Here is a 6,992-nt window from a genome sequence, read left to right as displayed (position 1 = left end):
GACGTAATAAATAAATAAAAATAATAGGCTCACAGTCTAAAAGTAGGCTTAGAGGAGAGGAGAAGGAAGATCACCATGCTGAGAGAGAAATAAAAGGGTCACTTTGGCAAAAACAACAATTCAGCAAGCAAGGATACTGAGTGATAGATTAGCCCCTGCCTCAAAGCATTAATGTGCATATCCTCATTCTGTGCTGCTTCCCCTAACTGTAATTTATTTTAATGTCTGATTCCCCTACTAGACTATAAGCTCCCTGAAGGCTGGGATCACGTCTACCAACTCTATTAATAATCACGGCATTTATTAAGTGCTTACTATGTGCAAAGCACTGTTCTAAGTGCTGGGGAGGTTACAAGGTGATCAAGTTGTCCCCCGGGGGGCTCACAGTCTTAATCCCCATTTTACAGATGAGGTAACTGAGGCCTGGAGAAGTGAAGTGACTTGCCCAAAGTCACACAGCTGACAATTGGCGGAGCCGGGATTTGAACCCATGACCTCTGACTCCAAAGCCCAGGCTCTTTCCACTGAACCACACTGCTTCCCCTATTCTACTGCAACTCTATTGTAGTGTACTCTCCCAAGCACTTAGTAGAGTGCTCTGCACACAGTAAATGTTTCAGAAATACCATTGATTGATTGATACTGCAGCATTTATCACTACTGGGGAGGAAAGGTCCCTGGGATTTTCCATGTTTCTGGCAGGGATATCTTTTGGTCTGAACAATTTTACAGTTAAACCACAAGATTATTCTCTCCACTTATGTGCTCTGCCCATACGTAATAAAGCACCTAATAAATACAATTGTTGTTGATGATGATGATGACGATGAGAAGGAGTGTGGCGTAGTGGATAGAGCCTGGGCCTGGGAATCAGAAGGTCATGGGTTCTAATCCTGGCTCTTCCACTCATCTGCTGTGAGCCCTTGGACAAGTCACTTCACTTCTCTGTGCCTCGGTTACCTCATCCATAAAATGGGGATGGAGGCTGTGAGCTCCATGTGGGTCAGAGACTGTTCCCAACCTGATTAACCTGTATTTACCCCGGCGCTTAGAACTGTGCTTGGAACATAGTAGGCACTTAACAAATACAATAATAATAATAATAATAATAATGGCATTTGTTAAGCACTTACTATGTGCAGAGCACTGTTATAAGCGGTGGGGGGGTTACAAGGTGATCAGGTTGTCTCACGTGGGGTTCACAGTCTTAATCCCCATTTTACAGATGAGGTCACTGAGGCTCAGAGAAGTGAATTGACTTGCCCAAGTCACACAGCAGACATGTAGCAGAGTCGGAATTTGAACCCACGACCTCTGACTCCAAAGCCCATGCTCTTTCCACCGAGCCAAGCTGCTTCTTGATGATGGTGATGATGATGACGATGACTTCCACCAGGCGGGACTTTCCCACAGTGATGGTGAACAGAAAGGAGTTCTAGAGCTGTTAGTAAAACAAAATTTAAAAAAAAAAAATTTAAGATGTGTCTCATCTTCCTTTCAGATCTGAATAGTAAGTGGTCCAACCAAAACTATATGGGCAGTTTCTCTTGTTTTTGTTACTAAGTAATCTCCCCCTTCTAGACTGTGAGCCCACTGTTGGGTAGGGATCGTCTCTATATGTTGCCAACTTGTACTTCCCAAGCGCTTAGTACAGTGCTCTGCACACAGTAAGCACTCAATGAATACGATTGAATGAATTAATTAATTTCTATTAAAGGACTTCTTGTCTCATGCCGTCGAGCCGTTTCTGACCCATAGAGACACCAGGGACACTTCTCTTCTAGAACGCCCCGCTCTCCACCTGCAATCGTCCTGGTAGTGTATCCACAGAGTTTTCTTGGTCAAAATACAGAAGTGGTTTACCATCGCAGCCTTCCGTGCAGTAAACCCGAGTCTCTGCGCTAGACTCTCTCCCATGCCGCTGTTGGCTGGCATGGGTGAGTTTTGACTTGTAGCAGATTGCCTTCCACTCTCTAGCCACTGGCCAAGCTAGGAATGGAAAGGGTAGGCCTCTGCTTGACTCTCCCTCTCATAGCTGAAACTAGCAGAGTACTGGAAACTCTCCAGGTGTGACCCTGAGAGGGGTGACTTCTAGGGGGAGTAAAAGCCTTTTAAAGCCATCTGAAACCAATAAGGGTATTGCCATAGCAGCTGTGCTTAACCTGCCTTCCCCCAGGAACTTCACCGTTTCACCTCAAGTAGCTGCCACACAAGTCCTCCTTCTTACTCCTCCAGCAAAATCCTCCCTAAAGTCAGAGAAGTGCAGTTACAGTTAGAGCAGATCCATCCATCCATCAAGGGTATCTACTGAGCACTTACTAGATGCAGAGCACTGGGCTAAGTGCTTGGGAAAGGACAACACAATGCAGTTGGAAGAGATGATCCCTGCCCTCAAGGTGCTTGCAATCAAGTGGAGCTTATATGTGTAAAGGGAAGCTACTGTTTTTGCTCTCACTGCAACCAGCTTCCTGAGGACTCTTCCTCAGGGGTTGTGTGGACATTTCCCGCCTCTCCCAGGAGAGGCCCGGTCTGTCTTCTCCATCTGCTACCACTTCTTGCCTAGTGACTCAGTGGTTCCCTCCTCGTCAAGGAGCCCAGCCAGAAGCAGCTCAGCAAAAAACAGATGGGAAAAGGAGATCCTTGAGAGCAGGGATCGTGTCTGCCAACTGAATCGTCCTCTCCCAAACACTTAGTACGTTCCTCTCTGCAAAGTCAGGGCTCATTAAATACCACTGATGGATTGAAGAAGGAGCAGCCACTGGCTGTTTCCTCCCTATTGCTTTGGTAATGATTGTGGTATTTTTTAAGCACTTAATATGTACCTCCTTGACCTTCCTGCTGCTTTTGACATTGCGGAGACACCCACTTCTTCTGGAAACATTATGTCACCTTGGCTTCACCAATGCTGTCCTCTTCTGGTTCTCCTATGTCCCTGACCACTCCTTCTCAGTCTCTTTTTCAGGCTCCTCCTCTGCCTCCCACTATCTAATTTGGACGGACCTCAAGGCTCAGTTCTGGATCTCCTGCTATTCTGCATTGACAACCCACTCCCTTCTTTGGAAAACTCATTTAGTCCTATGCCTTCAACTAACATCTCTAAGCAGATGACTCCCAAATCTACCTCTCCAGCCCCGACCTCTTTCCTTCTTTGCAGTCTCGTATTTCTTCCTGCCTTTGGGACATCTTTACTTGGGTGTCCTGAGGACACCACAGACTTGACATGTCTGAAACAGACCGCCTCTTCTCACCACCCAAATTCCGTCCTCTCCCGGCCTTTCCCTTCACTGTAGATGGCACCACCACCCTCCCTGTCTCACAAGCCCTTAACTTTGGCATTATCTTTGACTCATTTCTCTCATTCAATCTGTCGAGAATTCCTTCCAGTTCTACCTTCACAACATCTGAAGAATCAACCCTTTTCTCTCCATCCAAACTGCTGCCACATTGATCCGAACTTTTATCATTTCCTGCCTTGACTACTATACATTGCTGAGCTCTCTTCATCCTGGCTCTCTCCTCTCCATTCTCTGCCGCCCTGCGCTCTGCATACGGTAAGTGCTCAATAAATACAATTGAATGAATTGAATGAATGAATTTTTCTGAAAAACCACTCTATCCATATCTTCCCACTCCTCAAAAACCTCCAGTGGTTGTCCATCCACCTTTGCATCAAAGAAAAGCTCCTCATCATCGACTTTCAAGAACTCAATCAGCTTTCTCTCTCTTACCTGACCTCGGTGATTTTCTACTACAACCCAACCCACGTACTCCACTCCTTTTAATACCAACCCACTCTCTGTACATCAATCCTGTCAATCCCAATCAATTAAGCAAGTAGTGATATTTATTGATTGCTTACGGTGTTCCAAGCACTGTACTAAGACCTTGGGAAAGTATAACATAATAGGGTATGTGGGCGCAGTCTATCAATCAATGAATCATATTTACTGAGTGTTTACTGTGGATAGAGAACATACTAAGTGCTTGGGAAAAGGTAGTATAACAGAATTGATAGACATGTTCCCTGCTCACAGTGAGTTTACAGTCTAGAGGGAGAGACAGGTGTTGACATAAGTGAATTACAGATATGTACATAAATTCCATGGGGCTGAAGGAAGGGTGGATAAAAGATGTAAATCCAAGTACAAGGGAGACACAGAAGGGAATGGGAGAAGAGGGAATGAAGGCTTATTTAGGAAAGGCCTCAGAGTAGATATGCTTTTAATAAGGCTTTGAAGGTGGGGAGAATGATCGTCTGTAGGATATGAAGAGGGAAGTCATTCCGGGCCAGAAGCAGGACATGAGATAGACAAGATTGAGATACAGTGAGAAGGGTAGCATTAGAGAAGCGAAGTGTGTGAGCCAGGATGTAGTAGGAGAGTAGCAAGGTGAGGTGAGTGGGGGTAAGGTAATCTAGTGCTTTAAATCTGATCGTAAGGAGTTTCTGTTCGATGCGGAGGTGGCTGGGCAACCACTGGAGGTTCTTGAGGAGTGGAGAAGCATGGACTGAATGTTTCTGTAGAAAAATGATCTGGACAACAGAGTGAAATATGGACTGGAGTGGGGAGGGACAGAACACAAGGAGATTAGTGAGGAGGCTGATGCAGTAGTCGAACAGGGATAAAATTAGTGCTTGGATTAACTTGGTAGCAGCTTGGATGGAGAGACAAGGATGGATGTTGTGATATCAGTGATATTGTGAAGGGTTAACTAACAGAATTCGGTGACAGATTGAATATATAGGTTGAATGAGAGAGATGAGTCTAGGATAATGCCAAGGTCATGGGCTTGTGAGACAGGGAGGTTGGTGGTGCTGTCCACAGGGATGGAAAAGTCATGGGGAACACAGGGTTTGGGTGGGAAGATAAGGAGCTCTGTTTTGGGCCTCTTCCAAGAGGCCTTCCCTGACTAAACCCTCATTTTCCCTATCCCTCTGGTCAACTGTGCACTTGGCTGTATATCCGTTAAACATTTTGATACTCTCTCCAGTCACACAGCACTTATGTAAATATCCCCACTATTTACTATTACTTTATTCTACTATTACTATACGTGGCTCAGTGGATGAGAGCATGGCTCAGTGGAAAGAGCACGGGCTTTGCAGTCAGTGGTCATGGGTTCAAATCCTGACTCCACCAATTGTCAGCTGTGTGACTTTGGGCAAGTCACTTCACTTCTCTGTGCCTCAGTCACCTCATCCGTAAAATGGGGATTAAGAATATGAGCCCCCCGTGGGACAACCAGATCACCTTGTAACCTCCTCAGTGCTTAGAACAGTGCTTTGCACATAGTAAGTGCTGAATAAATGCCATCGTTATTATTATTACTATTTCCCCTATCTGTAATTTATTTTAATATCTGTCACCCCCTATAGACTGTAACCTCCTCATGGACAAGGATCAAATCAACCATCAACCAACTATGTCGTATTGAAGTTTCCCAAGCTCTTAATAAGGTGCACTGCACACAGTAAGTTCTCAGTAAATACTATTGATTGATCGCCACCCTGTAGTAAGTATTGGGGCAGATACAAGATAATCAGGTTGGACACAGTCCCTGTCCCACATGGGGCTCACAGCTCAGGAACAGGTATACTGCATTTTTACGGATGAGGAAACTGAAATCCAGAGAAGTGATTTGCCCAAGATCACACAGCCGGAGAGTGGCAGAGGCAGCACTAGAACCAGGGTCTCCTGACTCCTGGGCTCTTTCCAGTAGGCTAGGCTGCTTATTTTTATTCCCACGCTTCTTCAATCCCTGGTTGGAAAGCCTCTGGATGTGGAATAGCAACCCCATCCAAGTGCTGTTCTCTAAGTTGTGCAGAGAATTCCCAAATCAAATCGGCACAGTTTGATTGCAATAGAATGAGCTTAATTTAGCTAAAGTGATGCCTTACACTAGTGGCATGAAACCATTGCCTTGTAGGATTCAACTGTCCTATAGTTGGCAATCCACCCTTCCTTTCTGTGTAGTAGCTAGAAATAATAGTGGATTATGGTGAGCCCTGAAGAAAAATTTCGTGCAAACCTTGGGGTCTGCCATGGAACTGCTTCCTTGAGGTAAATTTGCAACGACTTAGCAGGGTGAACTGCCGACCTGGCAATTCATTCATTCATTCATTCATTCAATCATATTTATTGAGCACTTACTGTGTGCAGAGCACTGTACTAAGCGCTTGGGAAGTACAAGTCGGCAACATATAGAGATGGTCCCTACCCAACAGCAGGCTTACAGTCTAAGAAGGGGGAGAGACCCAGGGAAATGGTATTTGTTAAGTGCTTACTATAAGCCAGGCATTGCACCAAATGATGGGGTAGATAGAAGCTAATCAGGTTGGTTGCAGTCCATGTCCCACATAGGGTTCACAGTCTTAATGCCCATTTTACAGATGAGGTTACTGTTACTGGGGCACAGAGAAGTTAAATGACTTGCCTAAAGTCCCACCGCCAACAAGTGGTGGAACTAGGATTAGAACCCAAGTCCCTCTGACTCTCAGAGTAGTGCTCTATCCACTGGGCCAAGCTGCTTCTCAGTCATAGATGTGATTGTCCAGAATTGCAACCTGCACAAACAAGTCAAAGCAAGGGATCAGCCAACTTTCCGTGTGATTCATGTCAGAGACTGTTGTAACAGAGCAGAACTATGGATTTAGTGAGCCGGGAGAGACCTGAAGAGGTGTTCAGACCAGTCCCCGACCTTGAAGCAGAACAAAGTGAGAAGCAGTGTGGTCCAGTGGGAAGAGAGAGAACAGTCCTGAGCGTCGGAGGCTCCGGCTTCTTGGCCCGGCTCTGCCACTTGCCTGCTGTGTGACCTTGGGCAAGTCACTTAGCTTCCCTGGACCTCACTTTCCTCATCTGTAAAATGGGGGCTCAATACCTGTTCTCCTTCCCATGAGCTTCAATGGGACAAAGACTGTGTCTCACCTGATTAACATCTATCTGCTCAGCTTAGTGCAGAGCGTATGAGCCTGGGAGTCGGAAGGACCTGAGTTC

General features: G+C 45.7%; 1 non-coding gene across 1 annotated transcript; it reads right to left on the bottom strand.

Moving 5' to 3' along the window:
* Nucleotides 1–1,947: 1,947 nt before the first annotated feature.
* On the bottom strand, nucleotides 1,948–2,085 carry LOC119927669. The gene has a single exon (XR_005450650.1). It is a non-coding gene; the product is annotated as a small nucleolar RNA SNORA7 (small nucleolar RNA).
* Nucleotides 2,086–6,992: the final 4,907 nt, after the last annotated feature.

Source organism: Tachyglossus aculeatus, chromosome 4, assembly GCF_015852505.1.
Source record: "Tachyglossus aculeatus isolate mTacAcu1 chromosome 4, mTacAcu1.pri, whole genome shotgun sequence".
NCBI classification, from domain to species: Eukaryota; Metazoa; Chordata; class Mammalia; order Monotremata; family Tachyglossidae; genus Tachyglossus; species Tachyglossus aculeatus.
Note: the sequence above shows the minus strand (reverse complement) of the source record. Positions and strands in the feature narration are given on the sequence as shown.